Source organism: Notamacropus eugenii, chromosome 2, assembly GCF_028372415.1.
Source record: "Notamacropus eugenii isolate mMacEug1 chromosome 2, mMacEug1.pri_v2, whole genome shotgun sequence".
Classification (NCBI taxonomy): Eukaryota; Metazoa; Chordata; class Mammalia; order Diprotodontia; family Macropodidae; genus Notamacropus; species Notamacropus eugenii.
In genome coordinates this window covers 88,309,142-88,325,501 of record NC_092873.1, presented here as the reverse complement: position 1 = coordinate 88,325,501, position 16,360 = coordinate 88,309,142, and the positions used below count along the sequence as shown (strand labels likewise).

Genomic DNA, 16,360 nt, shown 5'->3' with positions numbered 1-16,360 from the left:
TATGTAGTATTCTCACACCTCAGTCTTTCACCCCACAGTGTCAGTTTCTCTGGGTTTGACTATACCCTAGCCTTTTGGTCTCCTTTAGATACTCCCCATCAATTCACTATTTTTTTTTTGAAAAAATAATTTGTTTTTTAATATCATGTACATTTCCCATTGTATGCCTTCTCCTCCCCTTTCCCAGAAAGCCATCCTTGATAATAGAGAATAAAAAAGGAAAAACAAATTTAATCACCAAATTGAACAAATCTGATAATATTTAATTCCCCTCCCAGTTTTATTTTTTTTTTTATGAAAGGGACCATCCTTTGAGTAACTTAAAGAAGTCTATTCATTGAATGGGTGTATCTCTCTCAAGGTTAAGATTGTGATAAGACCTAAGCCTGAGAGGGCCAGGGTCTCACATTGTATCCTGGGCCATCTCCAGTCATTCTGATGAATATCATGTCACTGGACCCAGATGACTCAGGAGAAGTAAGTGAGGTTGGTGACATTGCACAGCGGCCCCTCACTCCAATCAAAGTCGACTGCAAGTCATTTCATTGTCTTGATGTCATGGACCTCTTCAAGTATGAAGGACAAACACAATGTTTCATGGCCACAGTTGTTCACTTTTGCAAAAAAGCAAATGGTGTCTTTCATGTCTTCTTGGGCGCTAAGCTTGATAATTATAATTTAACAGCATGAGGTTAAAACTTCACAGTAGCTGACATCAAAGTCTTTCTGGGGTAGGAAAGACAGACAAGACCAACATATAAGGTTAGATTTTTAGTAAAAGAATTTTTGATTTTTTGACTTAAAGATTTTGGGCACCCTCTTGTGAACAACTCAGGTCGGGGAATCCCTTTTTGGGGACTCAGGTGAGCAAAAGAGAAACCCTAGACTGAGTTTGTAAATGAAGCAGAAAGAAAATGGATAAAAGAGACTAGGGATCCAGAGCAGATACTGGAGACATGCCAGGATGCTGCTCAGCATCCAGATCATGAGTCAAGCTCTACTCCAACTGCAGCACCAGAGTTTGTGCTGCTAGTAGACAAGTCCTTGCTGGGGCACCCTGGTGAAGTAAGGAATTGAGAAAGTGAAGAAGAGAATCATATCTAGAGGTTTAAAGAAGTGCCCCCCCTCCTTTCCATCTTCACCAAATGTTAAGGGAATTCTCTATCCCTCCCTCCCAAGAAGCAACACCAACCCCTGAGCTCTGCAGAAGCAGAAAGAGTTCTGGCACTGGGAAGCTCGGACCTGAGCCCTGACTCTGCCACATACTCTCCATGTGACTCTTGGCAAGTCATTTCATTTCTGTGAGCCCCAGTTTCTACATCTGTAGAAATGCTAGGGGTGGTCCCTATGGCCCCAAACAAGAAGAAAAGTCCATAAATCAAGCTATGACTGGAACCTGCTGAGGGAAGTAGTCTTGGATAAGGGATAAATGTTAGACTTGATTGGAGATGTTGCTTTTTAGAGTAATATCGCCCATTGTTACATTCAAATTATATAATGTTATATTAATAATAATAGTATTATAATATAGTATAATATAAAATATAAAATAGTATAATAATATCTGTCATTCTTTCACAGGCCCCAAAATGCATTTCCCTGCCCTGAGGCCCTGGCCTCCCTTCCTCCTAACTGACTTGATCCTGTTTTGGTTGTTGCAGAAGCTGTTGGGAAATTTTATTCCCCCCAGGGTTCCTTATCCTCTGACTGGAAGGGTCTTATCTGGTGGGGATTCTGTGGGATGTTTATTGCGGGTGTTTGGGAAGGTGTGGGAACTATGGCCTGTATTTTGCTTGTGCAAGCCCCTGTTCCTGTCCCTGAGGGCCATGGTTCCAGGGACCTTGAGGGCCCCACCTATGTTCCCAGCCTCAACCCCACGGGCCTGGCTGCTGGTAGCTTATGGAACAGTGGGACTGGGCTGGGTTGTATGGAAGGTGCTGAGTCTCTCAGAAGCCCCTCCCTCAGCACAGGAGAAGGAGCAGTTCCAGGAGATCAAAACTATGGTGTGAGGCTGCTGAGACTGCCCTGGCCTGTCTTCCCCTTCTTGCTGCTTTCTTCTTCTTGCCTGCTGAAATTATAGGTAAACTGACAAGGTGGGAATGTGTGTGGGAGAGCATGAATTTAAATGAACATAGAAAAGGGTCCTTGATGTTACTCCCTGCAGTAATGTTAATGTTACTCATTCAGAAGTATTTATTTAGAGTCAGACAATAAGAAGCTTATTGTGTCCTAGTAGTCTCCTGCCTTTTCTACCAGAAGAGGGGAGGTGTGGTGCATTATCTGCTCTCAGGGACCTTCCTGGATTTTTAGATATGCAGTTTCATTTCCCTTAGTGACATTTTCATGTATGTTGTGGCTGTCATTGTATATAGTGTTCTCTTGATTCTGTTTATTTCATCTTGTGTCAGGTTACAAAAAAAATCTTCCCATGGTTTTCAGAATCCCTTGTATTTCTTACCACACAATCATCTTCCATTATATTCATATAACTTTGTTTTTCAATCATTGTCCAACCAATTGATCCTCATATTTATAGTTACTTGTTATTGTCACAAGTGTTGATATGATCATTTTGGTATATTTTGGACCATTCTTTCTATTCTTGATTTGCTTAGGGTATAAGCTCAATCATAGGATCACAGAGTCAAAAGGTTTGAATAGTATATTTACTTTACTTTCAGGATTCAGAACTCTTGGACCAATTTATAGCCTCACCTACAAGGTGTGCTTGCTACCCACAGGCCCTCCAACATTTTGCCATTCTTATTTTACGTCATCTTGGTGAGTTGTTTTCCACCTTCTCCACTTCCAAACATGCTCTGGCCTTCCCAAGTCAAAAGAAACTCATGTTTGTTTATAAGCTTCCTGCTAGTTATTGACTTTCTATTGTTAATCTTCTAGGATGACCTACATCAACTGTCTCCATTTCCTTATTTTCCTTAATTCTTTGAATTCTGTCTCTATTCACATTACTCTACTGAAACACTATTCTCAAAGTTCATTAATGATTCACTATTTCCAAATCCAAGTTAATTTCTAAAGTTTAATGCTTTACTTTCTGTAGTATTTGACATGATTGATCATCCCCACCTCCTTTAACTTCTTTTTCACTGCACTACACTGGTATTCCTTTTACATTTCTGACTAAACTATTTCCTTTATTATGGGCATGATGTCCAGATCTTTTAATGTGGGAATTCCCTAAAGTTCAACTTTCATGTTCAGACCTCCATGTTTTCTTATCCTGAACTTTCTGGGTTGATTTATCCTCACATGGTTTCACATTTACCACTATTCTGATGATTTCCAAAGATATGTTTCTAGTCCTCATGCCTTACTTGATTTCCAGGTCTACATCTTAAAATGCCATTTAGACATCTCCATTGGATGTCCCTGTGTATCCTCAACTCAATATATACCAAATCAATTTCTTTTTAAAAGAAAGCAACTTATTTTTATTTCGTTAAATATTTGTCAAATTACATTTAAGAAATTTTAAGTTCTGAATTCTCTCTCTCCCTTCCAAGCCTTCCCCTCCATCAGAAGTCGAACAATTTGATATCAATTATATATAGTGTGTAGTAATGAAAACATATTTCCATATTAGTCATGTTTTCTATAAAATGGTTCCTGACTATCCTGACCACCCTCTTCTCTTAAATCCTACATCATTTCTCATCCATTCCATTATTCTTTGTAATATTTTTATATGATTTGTACTGTATCATAATTGTTTGTCAAGTTCATAAAAAAATTGATAGGTCTTTGAAGGTAGGAACAACTTCTCTCTGGTGATAGCATGACTCTTTGCCTTTCAGAAGACACAGAAACTGTTCCTATTTGGTATAGGCATTATTCATGGGGAATTATTCATGAAAGTGTGTAGCTTTTGGTTTGTGGAAGTTTCTATATTGATAAGAGGCTGATCCATTAGCTAGAAAATAGTCTAATTCTGTCACTTGTATGTTCCTGCTCATAAGAGGGGAAAAAGCCTACACTCTGCACAAGTGGGCTCTGCTTAGGGTTCCAATCTCTCAAACAGGATTGAGGTTAAAGAATAGCAGTTGGAGAAGCATGTCCTCTATCAACAGCTCTATCAACTAGACTAGCTTCTTGGTGGGACTTGAATTGAGATTAGTTCATAAGAGCTTCATTTTGTAGAACTCATCCCATTCTGTGCTTTCTTTCATTTTTTTTTGGAATTTAGTTCTTTTTTTTTTTTTTTTTTTTAGCGTTTAAGTAAAGACTGAGAGACAGTTAGGTGGTGCAGTCAACAGAAAAATGAGCCCAGAGTCAGAAAATCTGAGTTCAATTGCATCCTCATATACTTATTAGCAGTGGGACCCTGGGCAAGTCACTTAACTTTTGTTTGGCTCTGTTTCTTTAGCTGTAAAATAGAGACAATAGGAACATCTCCCACCTAGCATTGTGTTGAGAATCACATGAATAATATTGTTAAAGTACTTAACACAGTTCCTGACACAAAGTAAGTGTTATAGAAATACTAGTTTTTATTGTCATTACTTCCTGTGAAAGTTTTCCTTATCTTTGCTGAATTAATATGAAAAGGGGTTTGTTTCCCTTCTTTTTTTATTTCACTTTTAACATTCATTTTCACAGAATTTTTGGGCTCCAAATTTTCTCCCCCCTTGTCCCCTCCCCCCACCCCAAAACACTGAGCATTCTAATTGCCCCCATCTCCACTCCGCTCTCTTCTCCATCATTCCTCTCTGCCCTTGTCTCCATCTTCTCCTCTGTCCTGTTGGGCCAAATAACTTTCTATACCCCTTTACCTGTATTTCTTATTTCTTAGCGGCAAGAACAGTACTTGACAGTTATTCCTAAAACTTTGAGTTGCAACTTTTTTTCCTCCCTCCCTCCCCTCCCCCTCCCTTTGGAGGGCAAGCAATTCAATATCGGCCAAATCTGTGTAGTTTTGCAAATGACTTCCATAATAGTCGTGTTGTATAAGACTAACTATATTTCCCTCCATCCTATCCTGCTTCCAATTACTTCTATTCTCTCTTTTGATCCTGTCCCTCCCTGTGAGTGTCAACCTCAAATTGTACCCTCCTCCCCATGCCCTCCCTTCCATCGTCCCCCCCACCCTGTTTATCCCCTTGTCCCCCACCTTCCTGTATTGTAAGATAGGTTTTCATACCAAAATGAGTGTGCATTTTATTCCTTCCTTTAGTGGAATGTGATGAGAGTAAGCTTCATGTTTTTCTCTCACCTCCCCTCTTTTTCCCCAAACTAAAAAAAAATCTTTTGCTTGCCTCTTTTATGAGAGATAATTTGCCCCATTCCATTTCTCCCTTTCTCCTCCCATATATTTCTCTCTCACTGCTTGATTTCATTTTTTTTTTTTAAGATATGATCCCATCCTATTCAATTCACTCTGCGCACTCTGTCTCTATGAGTGTGTGCGCGTGCATGTGTGTGTGTGTGTAATCCCACCAAGTACCCAGATATGAATAGTTTCAAGAGTTATTAATATTGTCTTTCCATGTAGGGATGTAAACAGTTCAACTTTTATAAGTCCCTTATGACTTCTCTTTGCTGTTTACCTTTTCATGCTTCTCTTCATTCTTGTCTTTGAAAGTCAAATTTTCTTTTCATCTCTGGTCTTTCCGTCAAGAATGCTTGAAAGTCCTCTATTTCACTGAAAGACCATTTTTTTCCCCTGAAGTATTATACTCAGTTTTGCTGGGTAGGTGATTCTTGGTTTTAGTCCTAATTCCTTTGACTTCTGGAATATCCTATTCCATGCCGTTCAATCCCTTAATGTAGAAGCTGCTAGATCTTGTGTTATCCTGATTGTATTTCCAGAATACTTGAATTGTTTCTTTCTTGCTGCTTGCAATATTTCTCCTTGACCTGGGAATTCTGGAATTTGGCCACAATATTCCTAGGAGTTTCTCTTTTTGGATCTTTTTCAGGTGGTGATCGGTGGATTCTTTCAATATTTATTTTGCCTTCTGGTTCTAGAGTATCAGGGCAGTTTTCCTTGATAATTTCATGAATGATGATGTCTAGGCTCTTTTTTTGATCATGGCTTTCAGGTAGGCCCAAAATTTTTAAATTGTCTCTCCTGGATCTATTTTCCAGGTCAGTTGTTTTTCCAATGAGATATTTCACATTATCTTCCATTTTTTCATTCTTTTGGTTTTGTTTTGTGATTTCTTGGTTTCTCATAAAATCATTAGCCTCCATCTGCTCCATTCTAATTTTGAAAGAACTATTTTCTTCAGGAGCTTTTGAATCTCCTTTTCCATTTGGCCAATTCTGCTTTTGAAAGCATTCTTCTCCTCATTGGCTTCTTGAACCTCCTTTGCCAATTCAGTTAGCCTATTTTTCAGGGTGTGATTTTCTTCCACATTTTTTTGGGTCTCCTTTAGCAGGGTGCTGATTTGTTGTTCATACTTTGCTTGTAAGTCTTTTATTACTCTTCCCAGTTTTTCCTCCACCTGTCTATTATGATTTTGAAAATTGTTTGGGCTCTTTAAGACCTTTTCCCAGAACTGATCCCATTGAGTGGGCTGGGATGTAGAAGCACTGACTTCTGTGTCTTCCCCTGATGGTGAGCACTGCTCTTCCTCATCAGAAGGGAGGGGAGTAGAAACCTGCTCACCAAGAAAGTAACCCTCAATAGTCTTGGTTTTTTTCCCTTTTCTGGGCATTTTCCCACCCAGTGACTTGAGCTCTGAATATTCTCCTCACACCCACCTCGCCTCCGGATCGTCCCAGCCCGCGCTTGGGGTCTGAGTATCAAATGCTGCTTCCCAGCCTCAGTGCTTTGGGTGGGGGCAGGGCTGCTATTCAGTGTGAGATTAAGTTCAGGTGCTCAGGTGGGGGCAGGGCCACCTCAAGGGCTCAGTTCCCTCAGGGGCCTCCGCTGTTGCCTTCCGAGGGGGCCTGAGTATGGGGGCACCCCACTCCCCTCTTGACCCACCAAAGAGACCTTCTCACCAACCCCCGTCACCTGTGGGTGGAGGGATGGCCGCTGGAGATCCCATCCCTGAAGTCCGCTCGGATCTGTTCCTCTCGGTGCTGGGCCGGTGCAGGGCTGGGCTGGGCTCAGCGTCCGCAGTGTGACGGACCTTTTGCAAGAGGTTTGCAGGTCCCTCTGGAGCAGAAATCTTATCCGCTCCACTATTATGTGGCTTCTCCTGCTCCCGAATTTATTGGCGGCTCTTTACTACAGATATTTCATGGGCTGTGGGTTTGGAGCTAGCGTATTTGTGTGTTTCTACTCCACCATCTTGGCTCTGCCCCTTGTTTCCCTTTTGAAGATAGAGAAGAATCCTTAAGGACATGCTGGCAGTGAATCAACCATATCTAGAAATCAAAAAGAACCAGAAAAATTGCAGCAGTGAGTTAAGATCTACACAAGATAATCAGAGAAGTTAGGGAAGAAGCAGATTCCCTATTCCTTTTCTGATGGTGCTACCTCATCACAATATGCCTTTCCTTCTCTGACATCCTTAATAGCCTGCAATGGAGAGCTGAGCGCAAAATAGGTTCTCAGAATGTCTGTGGAATTGAATTCTACTGCCCTCCTTCTTACACCTAGATTTCTCCTGTCATGTTTCTCCTCCATCTACATCCATCCATTCTGCCACCTATTCTTTCTGGTGCCATTTCCACTCTCTTTCCCAGTCCTGGGTCCTCATATTTTTCTCCCTCACCTGCATCACTTCTTCTTCACTGACTTTCTCCCCTATTCCTCGTCTTCCCTCCCTCTTCCCATGACTCCACAGGCTCACTCTTTCCCACCTGCATTCCTCCTCATGCTTTTGTCTTTTTTATCCCCCCTGCTCATTATCTGCTGGCTGCTGAGGAGGTCTCTTCAACTTCATCAACTCCTGAATCAACCTGCATATTCAGCAGATGTTCTTTTCCTCTCTGCTACACCAGAATCTCAGCTTCTTTTAGACAGGTAGAGTTCAGAGCCTGGATCTTTGGTTCCTCTGGCCTTTCCTAACACCTCAGCATCCCTTTCATGCCCTACTCCTTCTCACTCCATACTTGAATATGCATTGAGCTGGGTCACTGTCAGTGGGTTGTGGTGAGCTCATCTTTCTCCTTCAAGTCAAGGGGAGGATGCAGGGGCATAGAGGCCATTTTTTGAGTTTTGATAACCCTGAGGGCAAGCTGCCCTAACTGTGGTTTCTGGGTCTGTCTGCCCCACTTAGGAGCAGAACCTCAGTCTTTCTTCTCCAGGGGAGTTAATCTCATGCCTATCTTCAGACACCAACTTGATGAGCCACTAGCTCCCTTTGAATGACAATGTGTTCCTTAAGAACCTGGTTTAGGCCTTTATGGCTTCATATTCAATCTCTCCTCAACTCACCCCCCTCTCTCTGTGTGAAGTGCTCATCTCAACAGCTGCTAACAAGGTCTACAGTACCTGACATCAGGTACATGTGGGTAGGAGCACAGCTTAAGAGAGAGACATAGACTGGTGCTGGTGGCCTGCTAGAGAAGGCTTGGGAGACAGGATGGGGATAAATATTGGGGAAGGAGACAGTAGGGATAGATGTAGGAAGGGTGTTTCCAATATGGGAGATAGGTTGCTGGGGTGTGTGGAAGAGGTATCCTTTGCCTCAGCAGGTACCCCTTGTGCTCCATCAGGAGAGTTCAACTTTAAAATAGCCAAACAAGATGAGGAAAAAAAAAAGCAGAAATGAACATTCACCATAGATTCTTTATGTGGGCACAGGGAAGATCAAATCACAAACTCAGAAGAGACAACATAATCAATATACCTACAAGTGAAACCTCAAAGGGGAATATGGATTGGTCCCAAGCCCAAAAAGCATTCTTAGAAGAACTTAAGAAGGATTTCAAAAATCAAATGAGAGATGTAGAAGAAAAATTGCTAGAAGAAATGAGAGGTGTCCAAGACAGAGTCAACAGCTTGTAAAAGGAAGTACAACAATTGACTGAACAAAATACTCCTTAAAAGATACAATTGATCAAATTGGTGTGAAAAATCCACTGAAGAAAACAACTTCTTAAAAAGTAAAATTGGAAGGAGCCAAGATGGTGGAGTAGAAAGATACACAGAAGCTTAGCTCTTACCCCACAGCCCATAAAATATCTGTAAAGAAGAACTCTCAGCAAATTCTAGATAAGCAGAAGCCACAGAACAACAGACTGGAGGAGATTTCTGTTCCATAGAGATCTGAAAAACTAATGGGAAAGGTCTGTTGTGCACTGGATGCAGAGCAGAGCCCAGCCCTGCCTTGACCATGCAGCACCAAGAGGAGCAGATCTGAGCAAGCTTCAGGGGCAAAATCTCCAGCAGCAGTGCAAATCCCTCAACCCACAGGCGCCAAAAGCCCGTGAGAGAGTCTTTTCGGCTGACTGAGAGGGGAGTAGGGTGTCCCCATAACTCAAGTCTCTTTGGGAGGCAGCAGCGGAGGCAAAAGCAGAGAGGGGCTCCCAAAGCAGGCAGTGGCCCATTGTTGAAGGTCTCCTCATAAAGCCCCTGAGGGAACCAAGCCCCATGTGGTGGCCCTGTCCCCACCAGAGCAGCTGAACTTAATCTCACACTGAATAGCAGCCTCACCCCCTCTGATAACCCCTTAGGCTTGGGAGCAGCATTTGAATCTCAGCCCCCAAGCACTGGCTAGGTGGAACTGGAGGCAAGGTGGTTGTGGAGAGGAAACTCAGAAGTCAAGTAACTGGCTGGGAAAATGCCCAGAAAAGGGAAAAAAAATTAGACCATTGAAGGTTACTTTCTTGGGGAACAGGTGTCTCCGCCCATCCTTTCAGATGAGGAAGAACAAGGCATACTGTCAGAGGAATCAAGACCTCTGCCTCCAAAGGGGACTCAAACTTGGCTCAGGCAATAGAAGACTTTAAAAAACAAGTTAGCAGCTTACCAAAAGAGAACCAAAAAAAATGCTGAGGAAAATAACAGCTTTAAAAAGAGACTAACTCAGTTGGAAAAAGAGGTCCAAAAAGCCAATGAGGAGAAGGAGGTTTTAAAAAGCAGAATTAGCCAAATGGAGGAGAAAGTTCAAAAGCTCAATGAACAAAATAATTCATTGAAAGAAAGAATTGAGTCCAGGAAAACGAATGACTATGAGTTAAACCAAGAAGTTGGTAAACAAAACCAAAAATTTGAAAAAATAGAAGATAAGATGAAACAACTCATTGCAAAAACAACTAACCTGGAAAAACAGATCCAGGAGAAACAATTTAAAAATTATGGGACTACCAGAAAGCCATGATAAAAAAAGAGGCTAGACATTATCTTCCATGAAATTATCAAGGAAAACTGCCCTGATGTTATATAATCAGAGGGCAGAATGGATATTGAAAGAATTCATCATTCACCTCCTGAAAGAAACTCAAACAGGGAAACTCCTAGGAATATTGTGGCTAAATTTCAGAGTTCTCAGGTCAAGGAGAAAATACTGCAAGCAGCTAGAAAGAAACAATTTGAGTACTGTGGAAATACAATCAGGATAACACAGGATCTGGCAGCTTCAACATTAACTGATCAAAGGGCTTGGAGTGGGATATTTCAGAAGTCAAAGTAACTGGGATTGAAGCTAAGAATCACCTGCCCAACAAATCTGAATATAATACTTCAAGGGAAAAAATGGTCATTCAGTGATATAGACAAGTTTCAAGATTTTATGCTGAGGAAAAGACCAGATCTGTATTTAAAAATTTGACTTTCCAAGACAAGAACCAAGAGAAGCATAAAAAGGTAAACAGAAAAGAAGAATCATAAAAGACTCTCTAAAGCTGAACTGTTTGCATTACTAAATGGAAAGAAAATATTTTTAACTCTTGAATCTTTTCTCAGTATTTGGGTAGTTGGAGAGATTGTACATACATACACACACACATACACATAGATAGATAGAGAGTATAGGGTGAGTTATATCAGAAGAGATGATATCCACACACACACACACACACACACACACACACACTAAAATAAAATAAAAATTAAGGGGTGAAGGAGGAAAATACTGGGAAGAGAAAGGGAGTAATGGAATGGGGTAGGCTATAACCCATAAAAGAGATTAGAAAAATCTTATTCAATGGAGGAGATAAGGGAGATGGGGGGGGAGCTACTCTCCCCATATGTGGCTGAAGGAGGGAATAACATGCTCACTAAATTTGATATGAAAATTTATATGCACCACAGGAAAGTAAGAGAGGAGGCAACAAGTGGGGTAAGGGAATGTTAGAACGGAGGGCAAATGGGAGAAGGGAATCACTAGAAATAAACACTTTCAAGAAGGGAGAAGGTCAATTGTGGGGGAAAAATAAGGGGGGATAGGGTAGGTCAGAGGGCATTATAATTAGTATTACACAACATGATTACTATGGAAGTCTTTCGCAAAACAAGAGAAATTTAGTCTGTATTGAATTGTTTCCCTTCTCAGTGCGGCTGGGGAGGAAGGGGAGGAGGGAGAGAAGTTGGAATTCAAAGTATTAGAAACGAATGTTGAGAATTTTTATTGAATGTAATCAGGAAACAAGAACTACAGGGATAGGGGTATGGAAATTCATCTTGCCCTGTAAGAAAAGAGAGAAGATGGGCATAGGAGAGGGGTGGGGTGTGTTGGAAGGGAGGATACATTGAGGGGAAGAGTAATCAGAATGCAAGGTATTAGGAAACGAGGGGAGAGGAGTGATGGAGAGAAAAATTGGACACGTTACATAGTGAGGTAAAAGCAATTAGTACTGAAACAATAGACTGAATTAATTACTGAGAATAAATCAATGACATCTTTAATTTGGAGCAAAGAATTTCAGTCTAAATTTCCTAGAGGAAGATAACTTTGGGTAAAATTTGGCATTGATGGAAAAGTCAAGTTTTTAATGGTAAATTTGATTTTATGATTGCCATTTAACCGGGAACTAGAACATGTATAGAAAGATATGTAAGCCACTTAAGACTTGCCTCAAAAGATGTTTCTTAGCCAAAGTGAAACTATAATCATATTTGAAACCTGGTGATTGAAACTTGCCATTTTTAGATACTATGGGACTATTAAGTAAATGTTCTTCTGAGTGTAACTCCAGGTATGGGTAGCAAGAAAGGCGATCTGAGCCTCCAATACATGATGGCAGTAAGCTGATGAGATGCTGGTATGAACTGCATAGGTGATCTCAAGGGAAGGGTGGGAGAGCGACTGTTCAGCATGGGCTGAGGTGGGATTCTCCTGACTCAGTTTCCCCACTGACACCTGGTGGACTTCAAGCCTGACTGAATGCAAGTGGATAATCTAATCCTGCCTGGAATTGACATGAAGTGGGGGAGATATTGTATCCCTTCAATGTCCTTACTATGGATGGCAATTTCCTATAGTCAAAAGGTTTATAAGCTTAATACTAGATCTATTCAATTACAGATTATGGATAGGGAAACATCCGAGGTTGTCTAAAATTAAGCTATTAGGCATAGAACTTTAGACCAACTACATTAAGTTAGGGTCCTTTAATTCTTAGTAATACTGTGGAGACAATTAGGTCAAGAGCTTGTGAAGTTAGCAACATAAATATTATCTGTCTCAGTTGGTTTATGTTTAAAAAAAAAAGTCTTTTGTGGTCCATATTGTAAATGCTTTAAAATAGATGTATCACCCGACCAAAAGTCTGAATTGCTTTATCTGTTATAAACTGTGCTAAAAATAAATGAATGAATGAATGAATGAATGAATGAATAAAAATGTAAAAAAAAAAAGTAGAATTGAGCAAAGGGAAAAGGAGGTACAAAAGTTAACTGAAGAAAATCATTCCTTTATAATTAGAATTGTGCAAGTGGAAGCCAATGCATCCATGTTTTAATATCAGTCAAACAAATAGATCTAGGAGAGACAACTTAAGAATTATTGGTTTAAAATTACTTTTATATGTAACTGGAGAAAATTACTTATTACATGAAAAAAAAAGAATTACTGGTCTACCTGACATCAATGATCCAAGAAAAGAGTCTGGAAAACATCTTTTAAGAAATTTTCAAGGCAAACTTCCCTGAGGTCGTATAATCAGAGGTAAAATAGTCATTGAAAGAATCCACCAATCACTTCCTGAAAGGGATCCCAAAATGAAAACTCCAAGGAATATTGTAGTCACACTCCAGAATCATCAATTTAAGGAGAAAATACTTCAAGCAACCAGAAAAAAACAATTTAAATAAAAAACTGTGGAACCACAGTCAGATTTGCAAAGGACATAGCAGGTTCTACATTAATAGATCAGAGGACTTGGAATATAATATTCTGTAAGGCAAAGTAGCTCGGATTACAGCCAAGGATAAACTACCCAGTAAAATTAAGGATAGTCTTTCAGGAGAGGAGAAGGACATTCAGTGGAACAGGGGATTTCAAATTTTCCTGATGACAAAATCAGGTTTAAATAGAAAATGTCATTTTCAAATTCTTCAAATACAACACTCAAGAGAAACAAAGAAAAAACAAGAAGGAAATAAAAATATATTATCCAATAAAGTTTAACTGTTTGCATCCCTATATGGGAAGACAATACTTGTATCTCTTGAGGATGGTTTTAATTGCAACATTTAAAAGGGTGTGAGTTTACATTGACTTTTATATGACAATAAGAAAATTTGAGAGGTCAATAAAAGGATTATACTAGGAGAAGAGGTAAGGAGGGAGTACAAAAGGGTAAATTACATCACATGAATAGATGCAGAGACCTATTACAGTAAAGGGAAGGAAAGGATAGAAGTGAACATTGTTTGAAGTTACTTTCATCAGATTTGTCTCAAATACAGAATAACATACACACTCAGTTGGGTGTAGAAATCTACCTTACCCTGTAGGAAGTAGTAAGGGAAAGAACTGGGAGGGGATGATAGAAGGGAAGTCAGATTGAGGGAGGTCATGGTTAGAAGCAAAACACTATTGAGAAGGGAAAGGATCAAAGGAGAGAGAAAAGCATAAAATGGGGGGTGGGGTGGGGGTGGTAATAGGATGGAGAGAAAGAGACAGTAACCATAACTGTGAATGTGAATGGGAGGAACTTTCTCATAAAACAGAAGCAGATAGCAGAATGGATTAAAAACCAGAATCTTCCAATAAGTTGTTTACAAGAAAGACATTTGAAGTAGAAAGATACACAGAGAATAAAAGTAAAAGATTGGAGCAGAATATATTATGCTTCAGCTGAAGTAAAAAAAAAAAAAGCAGGGATATCAATTCTGACTGTAGACAAAGTGAAAGTAAAGAATAGATCTAATTAAAAGAGATAAGGAAGAAAATTACATCTGGTTAAAAGGTACCATAGACAATGAAGTAATATCAATACTAAACACATGCACCAAGTGGTATAGCATCCAGAGTCTTGGAGGAGAAGTTAAGTGAATTACAGGAAGAAATAGACAGCAAAACTATACTAGTGGGAGACTCCAACCTTCCCCTCTCAGAACTAGATCAATTTAACCACAAAATAAACAAGAAAGAAGTTAAGAAGATAAATATAATTTTTTAAAAATTAGATATGGTAGATCTCTGGAGAAAACTGAAGGGGACAGAAAGGAATACACCTTTTTCTCAGTTTATGGAAGCTAGACAAAAACTGTACAACGGAACACGTACTAGGGCATAAAAACCTCACAATCCAATGCAGAAAGACAGAAATATTAAATGCATCCTTTTCAGATCATGATACAATAAAAATTACATGTAATAAAGGGCCATGGAAAGACAGACTAAAATGAATTGGAAACTATTTAATATGATCCTAAAGAATGAGTGGGTGAAACAACAAATCATAGAAACAATATTTTCATCCAAGAAAATGACAATAATGAGATAACATATTAAACTTATGGAATGTAGCCAAAGCAATTCTTAGGGAAAATTTTATATCTTTATTGCTTACATGAATAAAATAGAGAAAGAGTGATTAATGTATTGGGTATGCAATTAAAAAAAACATAAAGAGAACAAATTAAAAATAAACAACAATTAAATGCAAAATTAGAAATTCTGAAAATCAAAGAAGAGATTAATAAAACTGAAATTAAGAAAACGATCAAACTAATAAATAAAACTAAGATCTGACTTTGTGAAAAAAATTGATAAATCTTTAGTTAATTTGATTAAAAGAAAGAGGAAAACCAAATTACCTGTATGAAAAATGAAAAAGGTGAATCAACCACCAATGAAGAGAACATTACAACAATAATTAGGAACTATTTTGTCTAACTGTATGCCAATAAATATAACAATCTAAGTGAAGTGGATGAATATTCACAAAAATATAAATTGTCAGTTAACAGAAGAGGAAAGAAAAAATTTAAATAATCTCATTTCAGAAACAAAAGAAATTGAAGAAGCCATTAATGGACTCCCTAAGAAAAAAATCTCCAAGGCCAGATGGATTTACAAGGAAATTCTATCAAACATTTAAAGAAAAATTAATTCCAATCCTATGTAAACTATTTGGAAATAAGGCAAAGGAATTCTTCCAAATTCTTTTTATGATACAAATATGGTGCTGATACATAAGCCAGGTAGAATCAAAACAGAGAAAGAAAATTATAGACCAATTTCCCTAATGAATATGGATGCAAAAATTTTAAATAAAATATCAGCATAATTGACCATATCAATAACAAAATTAACAAAAATTGTATCGTGATCCTAATAGATGTATAAAAAGCTTTTTACAAAATACAGTAGTACCAGAGAGCATAGCAATCAATGGAGTTTTCCTTAAAATGATAAGCAGCATCTATCTAAACCATCAGCTTGCATTATATGTAATGGAGATAAGTTAGAAGCATTTCCAAAAAGATCAGAAGCCAAACAAAGATGTCCATTATCACTACTGTTATTTAATCTTGTTCCAGAAATGTTAGATTTGACCATAAGATAAAAAAAATAAATTGAAAGAATTAGAATAGGCAACGAAGAAAGAAAGCTATCACTCTTTACAAATATGATGATCTACTTAGATAAAGAGAATCAAGTAAAAAAAAAACTACTTGAAATAATTAACAATGTTAACAAAGTTGCAGTATATGAAATAAACCCACATAAATCATCAGCACTTCTATATGTCTCTAACAAAGCCCAGCAGCAAGGTATAGAAAGGGAAATTCAATTTAAAGTAATTGTGGATAATATAAAATATTTGGCAGTCTACCTTCCATGACAAACCAAGAAACTATATGAACACAATTACAAAACACTTTTTACATGAATCAAGTCAGATCTAAATAATTGAAAAAATATCCATTGCTCATGCATAGGCTTAGTTTATGTAATAAAAATGAGAACTTTGAACAGGTGATTTTCAGAAGAAGAAATTAAAGCTCTCTATAGTCACATAAAAAATGCTCTAAATCACTATTGAT

The 16,360-nt window shown here is 38.6% G+C and overlaps 1 pseudogene; it reads left to right on the top strand.

Moving 5' to 3' along the window:
- Positions 1–1,589: 1,589 nt before the first annotated feature.
- LOC140522750 (antigen peptide transporter 2-like) lies at positions 1,590–4,243 on the top strand (annotated as a pseudogene).
- Positions 4,244–16,360: the final 12,117 nt, after the last annotated feature.